Below are 13,270 nucleotides of genomic sequence, written 5' to 3' on the forward strand. Positions count from 1 at the left end.
TGTGCATCGATTGGTAAAAGTGTATTATCGTCAAACATTTTTCTTAGTTGCTTCGTGTAGGTCTTGATTAGGTTTAAACAACTGCACGTGTTCTTCATTGGAAACTATGACAACTATTTCTCGCACAAGTGTGATTCATTTAATAGAAGTTGACATAAGTTCAAGTTCATGCCCGACTTAGATCACATTAATAGCATAAAGTTAATTGAAAAACAAAGCTTTTACGTGGACCTAGAATTTGGCTCAGTTTTAACTCTAGTTAATCATATATTTAACACAGATTAATATACGCACATATGCTAATCATAATTATTATTTAATCAATTTTAGCTTTCACTGATTAATATTGTTAACAATAAGGAAGTGATACTCTGTAATTAGTTGTAAATATAATTAATTTATTAGACGTTGACTTAATTTATGTCAGGTTAAATTAAAGGTTACTCTTAGCTAAAACTGAATTTGGTTTTACGTGGACCTAAAATCTGATTTATTAATAGTCTTAACTCAAGTTGAACCGTGACTTAATAGAGCCCAGATATTCCATGTATAAGTATTATTTAATCAATTTTAGCTCGTATTGATCTATATTTCAAATAACGAGGAAGTCATAAACTTGAGATAAGATACATATATGGAGGAAGTGATTGATAAAAAATTTGATCTAACCATGAGTATTAATTTCCTTCAGATTGGCATGACGCAAAAATCTTGTTTTTTATGTTCAACTCTCGATCACAACGTAGGATAAGAATTTCCTTGCAATCCTAACAACTGGCAAGTATTTCTAAATCGAATTGTGAGATTTGAGATAAAATCGTTTGTTGCCAGCAACATTTACACTTCGAAAGCAGGAGAATTGTAATTTTTTAAGATAACATTATTTTCAAAATGTAAATTATGCAAAAGTTAGTTTGAAGATCTTTATTTCGAATATATTTATTCATAATTAAAAACAATGTTCTTACTTCAGTTATAAAATTTTTTTTCTGTTACTAATAATCCCTCAGTTTAATCTCCGAAAGATGTCAAAGACATGAAATATTACTTAATTCAATACTCTTGATTGCAATTTTCGCCTCTAGGTGAGACTTTCGCTTATTACGTTATTTGCTCCCATTTTTACGTTGAAGTATTCAGCATTTCAGAGTGGCGTGATTTAAATTAATTGAACTTCCGTAATTATTTACCTCGCCTCCGCGTAATTGTATCTTAGCCAGGATCTTCCTCCCAGAAACATTACTGTACATATTGAGATACAAGATGATTATCAGTATCAGGAAGTATTACATGTATTTAGTGTATATTTTATAAATCTTAAATAATTAAAAATGAAAAATCAGTAGTAAATAGAAAATTAATTATATATCACAAAAAAGAGGACATTTTCTTGGAACTGCTTCATAAATAAATAGGTAAATAAATAAGTATTTTTGTAATAAAATGATGAATGAATTTTCGGTAACACTTACAAATTTAACGAATTTTTATAAAAATAACAATTCTTAACGATAAAAAAAGTTATTCCCTCGTTTTGAATAATTTTTCCATGTAAGATCACCTTTTTTCGATTTGCACAAGAGTGTCTGTGATGGATTTGAACGATAACACAGTTCCAGCTAACGTCACAGCAGCTGATGTCAGCTGATGCAGACGAAAGGAAAAGCGGAAAGATAATACATACAATCCTTCCCGTGTTACACTACCGGAAGTAAAAGGACCGAGGTAGATAAAAACCGATAAAAGTTGATCGACACTTTGTCCATGCATATACATATACATACAACGTCTGTCTGGAAAATATCTCATCATTTTGAATATCTCGAAAATGAATCACGTTATCTTGACGTAACTTAACAACCATTTAAAACAAATCTTACTACGTATACGTACACAATCATTCTTCCATGAAAGTATTCAGACTCCTGTCCATTCTTTGCATCTCGTAGAATTTTGGCAAAACAATGCATTATTCAGGTTTGTCAGCCCGCCGACAGTCTAGATTTGGCTCCTCGTGACATTTAACTTTTCCCAAAACGAAAGTGGTCCTTAAACAGGAGATTTCAGATTGTAAATGACGTTGAATACAACGAGGTGATTGATAAGAATCCCAAAAAAGAGCTTCGCAAATTTATTTAAAAAATAAAAGAACGATAGGATAAGTGTGTAAGATTTCAAAGAGAAAACTGAGACGCACTAAGGAGCCATTGTTCTATATACATGATTTTAGCTTTAATATTCAATAGCTAGATACTTTGCGGACACACCTCATAAGTATACATACTTTGTTGCAAGAACAGCTTATGCGGAACTCGATGCTCCCCATTCGTTGTTCCACGCTTGGGAACTAGGACGGAATAGCGCTTTCAAGATGCATATCTAGGGGGGGATCCATTACAGAAAAAATGGCAAACGGTTTTATCGGCGAAAGAAAGCCAGCTAAGCGGTACATCGAAGATGACGATAATCTTCCAAGGGTCTAAAGGAAAGAGGTACATAATTGTCCTCCAAGGAAGACTCAGTACAAAACGTGAGAAAACACTCGGCTGTGCTCTCTCGTGACAAAATGGGTCTTGCAGATTTCCTATAATTGACCGCGCATAAAAAAGATTACAAGCATTACAAGCGTACTCGATTATTCAGTGAAGACCTCTTTGGCGCTTGGTAACGGTGTTGCAAGTTTTATTAGAGTACTTTGAACTACTTTTCCAAGTGTTATTAGGTATAGGAAGCTGTATGATTATATGACATTTATTATATTGATTATATGGTTATAGGTTACGCATATCTCTACTGATATTTCCTTCGATTTTTAGGGCTCAAGGTTTGCGGATTATGAATAGTGATCTTTGTTGTCCTGACATCTTCTGCAAAGTTTGCCCAAATGCGTCACAGCGTAAAATAGCATCAAGGCTAGCACGTGCAATTCCTATGAACAGGATACCAAATTTAGTCAACATTTTAGTGAACATACTTTGGAACTAGGATTTGAAATTAAATTTTCTCATTGACCTCTTTAGAAACTTCCACGTACATATGAAAATATATACGTCAATTAACTGGAAGCTCTAACTTTGTACAGGAGAAAAATGGTCATAGAGATCTTGTAAAAGTCTTTTAAATAGATTTAAACAGGGTAGACTTTTGTAGGGTTTGTTATAGTCTATAACAGATTTTGAGACATTTATGAAAATGTATTATCCACCCCAACTCTGGGAGTGGTTTTCACCCCATCTGCAAGATCATCCCCTAAACATGAATATCATGCTTTATGCGTATATCAAGTTTCATCAAAATCGAAAGATGGCACTAAAGTGATGTTCCTTGTAAGTAGATTTAAATAGGGTAGATTTTCGTAGAATCTGTTATAGACCTTTGTATAATTAACAAAAGAATCTTCACTACAGTAAGAACAGTTTTATGAAATCTATAAAGTCGACTTTTGTTGACTCCATTAAACTCAGGCCTGAGTACTTTTGTAAATTCTATAAAAAACTTCAGTAATTTCAGTTTAATATTTTTGTATGAATCGCCTATAAAATGCTTTCTAATATCAAAAGACTGATGCAAAATAAATTGTAGACTAAAAGTAACTTATTAAAATTAATCAGTTTAAACTTCTAATAGAACTTTTAAACCAATTATGCACGCCAGTTATTTTTAGAGTCTAAATAATGTACATGATTTTTCGTTTAAACTGAAGATGTTGCGCATGTAAGGGTTAGATAAGAAATATGTATAACACAAAAAGACTTTAAGCAATGACTTTGACAACCACTTGGCATTCGAGAATTTTCTACAACCTCTTCTCAAGAATCTAGGTTAAAAGAATTTGCATGTTACTCGTAAAGATAGGTAAAAAAATAGAATGATTTATAGAGTTACTCTAGACACCTTTGACGCGAAGAACTTTATTTCTTCCACGTATATTCCCGTTACACGCATCATTCAGCAACGCTCGTCAAATGGACGGTAAGAGAAATCATTCTCTACTCAATAATAGATTCGTTTTAGTACGTATTATCACCCCATACGGTACGCTATGAAAGATCGGTGGATGAAGCGTAACCGATCTTAATAGATACAATAGGAATCGTGGCTCGAGTGTTGCTACCGATGACATAATTTCCGAACGAAAGTTACCTTCTTCCGCCAACACGAAATAGTTCGTAACATCCGGTTCTACCGACCAAGTCGCGTGCAAGTACGATTTGCGGCAATTTTCTTGCGTGGCAGAGATGATGCAATGACGGCACTGAAAATTGCAGGCGAAATGCCACCAATGCGACCACCGAGGACTAGATATCGAGAAAATCTGTCGAAACGATTACAGTTCGCGATGGTGGCCATGGCAGTCGTGTCCTGATTTCGGTTCTCTCGTTCTCTCGGTCACCGTCTCGGATTTCGCTTTCGTTTGGGTGGGCGTTGCAGAAGCATATCTTGCTTCGAAATTCGTGTCTGTGATTTAACATGTGTTACTAGAGATGAGACGATAAAATGGTCTGCTGCCTTTATAATAGTGCGTAGATATGAACTTTACGATGATGTATAGTGTCGTCATACCACATGTGATTTACTCATGAAATATAATAATCTGGTGGTTCATGATTCTTAGATTCTTAAATTAAACAATTTTCGAATTTTCAATTTTCAGAGCTTTAGAGTTCTAAAGTTTCAAATTTGATGTCTCCAAATTGTCAAAATTTCAAGTTTACACCTTTTTAAAGTTATCGAAGCTTTGAAACTATAGAGTTCAAAATTTTCAAAGCATCAGAGTCTCAGATTTCCAAATGAAGTCGTTTGGAATACTTAACTACTTGTTATATCGCTTGACATGTTTATGTCGTCAAATTTTTCAAATCACCGATAAAATCAGTACATAAAACCATATGTAGACTTATATGCCGCCTATTCTTGTAATATTACCCACTTACTTATTCTTAGCTTTAAATTTATTTTTGTTCAGTACTTTATTTCTGAGTCTTATTTAACGTCATCGTTGAACGGTAATATTAGTCGATAAAGTTTTCGTTTTTGCAGAAAGAAAGAAATGTTTTATTGCTTGTAATCGGCTGCTTCGTATGTACTAACTAACCCAGTACATATCTTCAACAAGTAGTGAAGAATACCGCTTATCAATGCATGTACGTACATCTGCTGCAGACAGTAATATTGAATAGAAAAGTGTTACTCATGCACATTAAAGTTACTCGACAGATGTTTCGCTGCAATCGTGGCCTTAATTTTATTTGTTCCTGTTATCATCATCGACCCAAATTTTTTGTGCCTGTTTCTTCTCATAACCACACACCAGTCAATCGCAATTTTTCCTTGAACATTGAGCGAACAAATTCTTTGGTTGTTTTCGGTGATCATTAGGAGATATCATTGAGATAAATATTCCACGTGCTCTCGATGTCCTTTTATTTATTTAATTTATGTTTCTTCGTTTCACATTATGAAATTATTCTTAATTCTGATAATATACCTACCTATTTGTCTCTGTATATTTTAGTAAAATTTGATTTAGTTCTATAATACCTACTGTTTTTTTTTCATCCATTTTGATTGATTTTTTGAGTTTGTAAGAAAGCAAATTTAATTATTTTTTGTGTTGAATTCTAACATAAAGGAGTTTGAAAAATGTTTATATTTGGAGAACAAAAATAATCATTTATAACTTTTCAGACTATTTATTAAGCATTGTGTACTTCGTTTTTTAAAAAACTTATAAGCAAATTGTACATTGGATTTATTTAGTACTATTACTAAAGTGTTCCGGTAACATTTAATTGAAATCGCTTTGCTAGTCTGGGAGAAAATTAATCATGAAGTTGGTCAATTTTCTATGTGGATAAAGTTCTTTTACGATTTCGTTCAAGGAAATCAACGTGAGAAATGCAAACAGTGAAAAAAGTTCAATATTATGGAATCTCTTACGTAGAAAGTAGTAATCCTTCTGCTGCAGATGTCAAAACAAAGAAAAAAATTATATGATATAATTACACATTAATTTGTATCGCTTAAAATATTGCATCAGCATACATACAAAATAGTAAAAATGTTTAACAGTTTTGAAACATAGGTTCTAAACACGGAAACAATTAAAAAACTCATATGTATAGACGTGCAATCGTTTAGATTCTTATTTCTACAATATTTTATCACATCACATTCTTAATACAAATATCTTTATACAAGCATGTACGAAATACAAAATAGTATACAACTAAAACACTAAGTGTTTCTGGGCACGTATCCACATGAATTTTTTTCATTGTTTCCGTGTTTAAAACCTGTGATCCAAAAATATTCCATATTTTGATTATTTTGTACGCATGCTAAGATAATATTTTAAGAGATACAAAATGACATAAATATAACTAAAAAGTTAAGCATTGTCAAACATTTCTTTGTCCTTTATACCTATTATATTTGGATTAGTGTGATCCGAAATGTAATTTAATTTTTACTGATTTTTAGAGAAAAAAATGAATTTAGATGAAGTTCATTGGCTTTTAACAAAAATAACTGAAGAATATATTTCCATATGACATTGTAAATACCTGATGGTACGTGTTCTGTCGAAAGCAACACTAATATGGGATAATTATTTGAATAATGTACAAGGGTTATTTAAAGATTTACCATTGTTTTTATGTCTGGAATCTACCCTTCGAATATGTTTTATATTTCTTCTATTTTGTACGCATTCTGTGGCATTTCAGGAAATACAAATTACTAAAAGAAAGGTACTGAAAACCTGCATTACATGCTTACACATGTCTACATGAATTTTTTTCTTATTTTAAAGTTTACGATCCATGCTGTGAAAGTGTTCCACATTTTTCCTAACACCCTATATTTTATTCCTTCTCGCGAAAGATCCCAAGAATCTCTTTTATGGTTGAATGGGATCATTATATTACGATCATTATGCACACAGTTTTCGCGTGAATCGACTATTCTCAGAACACTTTCGAGCCAGACGTCTGTCGGCCGTACCACATTGCAGTATGCAGCTCCGTCTCTGCGTTTTTGCGGGACTTTCGAAGCAGGAAGAGTTCGCTTGATCAGAATATTAAAAATGTATGCTTCTTACGAGCCGAGTGTACCGTCAAAGTATGAATCTTGCATGCACAGTTAGAGAAAGCTTAATGGACCTTAGGAACAAAAACAGAAATTAGCGATGAGTAAAACAGAAATACCTAGCACATAAAGTGTAAAATATGTAAATGGCCCAATACCCAAACACTTAAAGTGTTAAATATTTCAGTAAGTGAAAAATACATGCTAATACCGTATCCAAGCAGCTTAATATACTACTTTAAGACACTATTTTTTATTTTTTGTTAAATACATTCGAAGATAGGCTTAAAATTAAGTAAAATTGACGTTAATAGTATATAATTAAAATAACTACTGTATAACTGATAAAAGTCGGTTAATTTTAAGTACTAAGTTGCAAATGAAACAAACTCTAGACAGCAACCTGAACAATAGTAAACAAATATTGAATGTTATTTCGTTCCTAAAATATTCCTCACTCTTTAATAAGTTTTAACAGTCACATTATTTCCATCTATAATAGTCATCGCTGTTAATCAAGATGCTTTTGATACAACGTAAAAAAATTCATTTAAGGTAGTTTTTAGCTAAATACAAAAGGCCAAGACTTCGTTTAAATTCTGATGACCACTAATTTAGATTAAAAGAAACTTTTGTGCAAACTATGAAATCGATTTACCGTATAGTTATCGAGAAATTATTAATAAAAGTTGACGCATTTTAATATCGTAACATATGACAGAATCGATAAAAAACTGCTGGTCAGCTACTTTTTATCTTTGAGACTCTATTAAAGAGCGTTACTAAAATTTAAATGAGATTATATTGAAATGTTATAAAGTGTATATTAATTTCAATAATATCCATTCTCCAAACTGTCCATATAATCTTTTCGTAATTGCTAATGAAAAAACAAATTAGTATAACAATTTGTCCATCAATTGCAATGAAGCTAGTCAATTGTAGCTAAACACTTGATTTTATATACATCATTTAGTAACGAACTCCCAGTTGACCAACATAGTTAGCTAAGAAATACCTTGTAAAAAAATCTTAAATCCTAATGTCTCTAATAAAAAACAAAAATAGTATGTTTAACTACTGCGACACATGTCAACTGTACCTGCATAGAAATATCTAATAAGGTTGTCCACTTATTGAGACATTTAACATCTTAAGCGTCCAGGTATTGAAACATTTCCCTTACCTTACTCAAGATTGCAAAGCCGTGACTTGGCTAAGATTTACATGACAAATAGATTCCTCGATGTTCCAAGCGAGAAGTCGTCAAGCTCAAGAGTAAACTTTGAATTTTCTCTCGTTCGAACAATTACGATCGCTATTCCCTGTCTCGCGATAGAGTGTTTCCACGCGACTGTACCGTTAAATAAATGAATTGACTGCGGTGGTCTTCGGAGGGAAAAATTATACGGCTATCTGGTACGGTTGGTCAATATTTGTCGTGCATAACGTCGATGCAACTCCCGAGAGGCAATTTCGAACGCGAGTTAGACGTTCGCTCTCGCGTTTTCGCTCTGCTCGCACGCGATGTGAGTATTTTGGTGGCCGTTTTAAATTTTACATAAGCGCTTGCTATCGAGCAATGCTGTTATTTCAGGGCCCTGGAAGCCTCTCGCAATCTACCGATCTTGTTCGAAACAGGATGTTCAATTAAATTTCGCTAGACGAACGCGGAACATCAGCCTGGAAGCCTTACTACATTGATGAGGGATTCGATTCCTATATGTATAGGGTGTGAAAAAAATAGTGGTACCATTTTCTCACGGTTCTAATTAAATGAACAGAGATCTTCTTAAAAATTGGATGAAATCAGTTTCCATTTTGAAATTCTCTTTCTTCCTGTATACTTTATTTACACAAAATAATAAGTTTAATGGAATGGAACCCAGACCTAGCCCTTAGTCTAGGTCTATTTATTAACATTAGATACTCTAATTAATCGTATTTCTACTTTTGGCGAAAGTCTACTGTTTAACTATTTGTATTTATTAAAGAATATGTTTAATATGATTTTTATTGCATCGGCTATTTTTAAATAACATAATTGCCCGTATATATCTATAATTTTAGTTTAAACATATACTTTTTTATGTAAAAGAATGAAATGATTTTTTGTATCTCTTGTCATACTTAAAGGTTTAGAATTATGAGGTTTCCTAATTTAATTGGAGTGAATTGATGTGGATATGGAGAATAGAGTTACTCTAGTAAAAAGTTATGTAACATCCTCAATTTAATATATTTTTAATATAGTGATGAAACTATTGAAACAAATTTCAACACAGGTCTAAGAAAAGCATTATAGCATTATTGACGTATTATAACTTTCAAATGTTTTGGCACCTTGGAATGAGAAAAAGAGTTGTAAATACTTGAAATGCAATAATACAGTAATAACGTCTTTACACAATAAGTAACACCTTACTTCCTGATGCATGAAAAATACTGAACTGACGTAAGAATTTCTCGTTTCTGAAATCGGCTGTTGGCTCAAATTTTAAGAAATCTTAACACGCGGATGATACGATTACGCGATAATGATACTGCTCGAGTTGCAGTAATAAAGTGTACGGAATTAATATTAATGATGTAGCTTCTTAAGATAAACGAGTAAAAGGATGCAGAGAATGGAGGTACTTACGTACTAGATGTGAAATGGTAACGAGTATTTGGTAGGAGAACACGCGATGTAAATGTTATCTCTTCATTAGTTCTTCTTACGATACATTGTATTATTTATCGTGCTCTTGAATAAAAAAGCAAGTATTTGTTGCATCACATCGTGGCAGTAACTCTAAGTAAATAACGCATGCAAGAAGTATCGCATTCTTTTCTCATTTTTTATTATTTCTTTGATCAACCGTGCCATTTTAAGCGGATTTCTCTTACCGTTCTTTCCCTTAAAACAACAGATAAAAGATATTTCCATGGAATTTTTTCAGTCTGCGTTTTACCTTATTTTCATTGATTTTGTATTCGTTTTGGTCACGCTTAGTTTTGCAGTGATAATCACGCTGCTAGCGTTAATGTTTTTAAATTGCTCGTTTGTACCACGTTCATCGTACTTTTATGGAGCGATGTTTCCGGTAATTGCACGTTTATCTGATTAAACGATGGCTTGAATAATCACAATCATTCTACATTATAGATATATGTTTCAAGAAACTAAAAGTGTACTGTGGTGATAAAATTGAAGATTAATTTGTGCTTTAATGGTATTTTATTTATTCTAAATATGTAAAATGTCCTCTGAACCATTTTTACTGGAAAAGAGCTATTTTGTAATAAAAATATTTAAATTAGGCAAACTTTCTTATCCATTAGGTACAGTTATGAGTAAAACAAATGTTGAAATAAAATAATCAGTGTATCGTTACAGAGGAACTTATAATTTCCCTATTTGAAGCAAATTATTATTATGAGCATAAGGATTGTATTTTTCTAATTATTATAACTAAATAATTATTGTATATCAATATGTATAATTTTAAATAATTACTAAAGCAAATGGTTACGTGAAGCTTATACGCATATAGGATAGAGATGTCTTAAAAATATCTTAAAGACATCCAGTAAAGTCCTAAAAACACCCAAAAGTTGTCTTTGAAACAAAAGTTACAAAACAGTATGTCTTCAAAGCGTATTAAAAGAGATTTATAAGACATCTTAAAGACATCTAAATTAAGTGTATTAAACGTTCAGACTAAAAATAGACGTCTTTAAAACGTCTATAAGACGTTCTTTGGACATAAATTTCGGAAGCCTTTAAGAGATATGCTGTCGGATGCTTTAAAGGCGTCCAATTTATGTCGTAAGATGTTCAGGCATAAAATAAACATAAAATTGAGGTCTTCAAGACTGCTATCTGGGTATGTATGTGTGGTTGACATTTTAGGCGAACAAAGACCTTAGATTTAATGTTAACTAATTAAAGCAGTATCTATATACTGTGCAAGATAGTATGCCTTTATTATATCAAAAAAATTATAAGAATGAGCAAAAGAATATTTTTCTAATCATTATAAGCATGATTATTTTAAAATTTTGAGTTTTTCATTATAAATGATTCTTATGAGAAAACAAATATTTTCTAACATAAAAATTCTAAAATATTGACTCAAACAAGAATACGTTTCCTCGTACAAATGAATAAAAAATCTTATTCCTCGTTAACTAAAATCTTCATTATTTAGAAAGGAGGAGTATATAAAACAGAAAATATTTCCTTCACCATCACGATAAAAAAGGAAGTTGACCATTTGTGCAAATTCAGATAATCGAAATAATGAAAAAATAGACGAAAGAAAATATTTGTGAATATCAGCAATGGGAGCGATTCACCCTATATATTTTCCTCGGTCTTCCCACCTGTTCCCAATGTCCATGGGGTCCCTCGGGCACATCTCCCTCCCCAGAGTTAGGGCCACGTAAGCCGACCAATCGTTTCCTCCCTCACTGTTTCCCCACCGTTCGCGCTCGTCGACCCTCGAACGGCCCCGTATTCAAAGACTTCGTCCGGCGTCTGTCGGCAGTTAGTCGCGAGACGTTCATCGTGAAGCGCGTCCTGGCTCAGTCTCGATCGTCTCGTAACCCAGCGATCGCTCCCAACCCTCCTTATCACCCTCCGGCCTTGCGATAACCGGATCGGCCAGTGATCTTGACCCCAAATTCAACCGTTTCAGTCCTCGTTGTGTACTCGACCTGTAGACTGGTGCAACAAGTCCTGTGGCTAGCTCCCATCGTTGGGAGGTCGTTCCTTTGTTCCAGAGGAATAGTTCAGTTCGTGTAAACGTGATTCATCCACCTTCCCTAAACGCAAGTGACCGAGGATTTCCCGAGAAAGTAAATTTGAACGTTCACCAGCCAAAATGACTGAACGAAAAATCGTGTGGTGAATGGAGCAAATAGAAAGCTCCAAAGGATTCTCTTTGTGGTACAAGAGTCAAACGAAAATTGTCTCGTCTATGGTCCAAGGACTTCGAGGAATTGTAGAAAAAATTGGTGTGTTTTGAAGACAGGCACGAGATAACTGGTACGGATTATCAAGAGAAGAAAGTTAGTCTGGGAGCTGCATCCGGTTTGAAACGGCTGCTGCCCACCTTCCTCGATCCTCGCTCATCCCGGCCAGGGAATTTCGTGATTCCTCGGAGCTGGATTGCTCGACGTGTAGCGAGAAACCGTCGAAATCGATTCTGTTGGAGGAGGGACGAGAGATTCGATCGGAATGACGCGATCTTCGAGCGGAATGCCGGCACCCTGAACACTCGGATCGCGTTTTTTCCGCGCTCGTCGCTCGTAAAAACCCACAGCATGAGAGGTGTTGCGTGCACGGTGCTTCCGAAGAGTTTGAATGGATCAACTTCGAGGGTGTTTTAATCACCGTTCGGCTTGGACGATTCGCTTCTCCGCGTTTCTCGTAAGTAATTGCTTCGGAGTGTTGGTAACTCTGATGATTATTCTCAAAAGTGTGAAGCAATTTTTTTGGAAGATGTAGACAACTTTTAATGTTTGAGTGATGAAGAATTCTTTACTTAAATATTTCTATAATTCTCAGGCAAAATAGCAGGTTACGTATCACTCATTTTTTGCGTTATATTAATCAATAATGACTTAACTTAACCATTAACCATTTACGAGTCATTAGTATTAAGAAATTGGTTCTTGTGTGAAATGAAGTTATTGTCTCATTTCTTGAAAAATTATGATTTTTGAGTCACATCATGATTACAGCATTGGTCTATCTTCGAGATACATGTTAGTGTACGAAGGTTTGAGTTTCAATTCTATAGCACTGTCTTCCAGTTTACTATATTATTGTTTGTAACAATAGAAATACTACGGTTAACATATTGTCTGTTTTTAACGATATGTTGAAATTGCATTGTTGGAAAACTTATACACATTACAGAGCTAATTTTTGTTATATATCTCTGTTAACTGAATATTAAAAGTATTAAATGAGTGAAAGAAGAAAGTGACCAAGGAATAATCCTACTACAATAATAATCATTTTAACTGCTCTGGTTGCTCTAGTCTTAAGAAAAAAGTTTCTTTAATTCAATTAAAAAGAAACACTCAAACTTTTTCAGAATGTAATTTACGTCGTGTTGCTTTATAGCCACATCGACAGTTTTAGTATCAAATTTGTAATTTATTACTTCAAATTATATAAGATGGTATA

At 33.5% G+C, this 13,270-nt stretch overlaps 1 protein-coding gene across 3 annotated transcripts in view; it reads left to right on the forward strand.

Annotated features, from left to right (window-relative positions):
* LOC143176980 (uncharacterized) overlaps positions 1 to 13,270 on the forward strand; it is a 55,395-nt gene that overhangs the window by 17,334 nt on the left and 24,791 nt on the right. For 2 of the 3 annotated variants that reach the window (XM_076374676.1, XM_076374675.1), the window contains exon 1: positions 11,649 to 12,505. The exons of the other annotated variant lie outside the window; for it this stretch is intronic. The gene's annotated coding sequence lies outside the window, so the exon portion shown is untranslated. Of the gene's footprint in view, positions 1 to 11,648; positions 12,506 to 13,270 lie in introns of those variants that run through there. 3 annotated transcript variants of the gene reach the window in all.

This window comes from Calliopsis andreniformis, chromosome 3 (genome assembly GCF_051401765.1).
Source record: "Calliopsis andreniformis isolate RMS-2024a chromosome 3, iyCalAndr_principal, whole genome shotgun sequence".
Taxonomy (NCBI): domain Eukaryota; kingdom Metazoa; phylum Arthropoda; class Insecta; order Hymenoptera; family Andrenidae; genus Calliopsis; species Calliopsis andreniformis.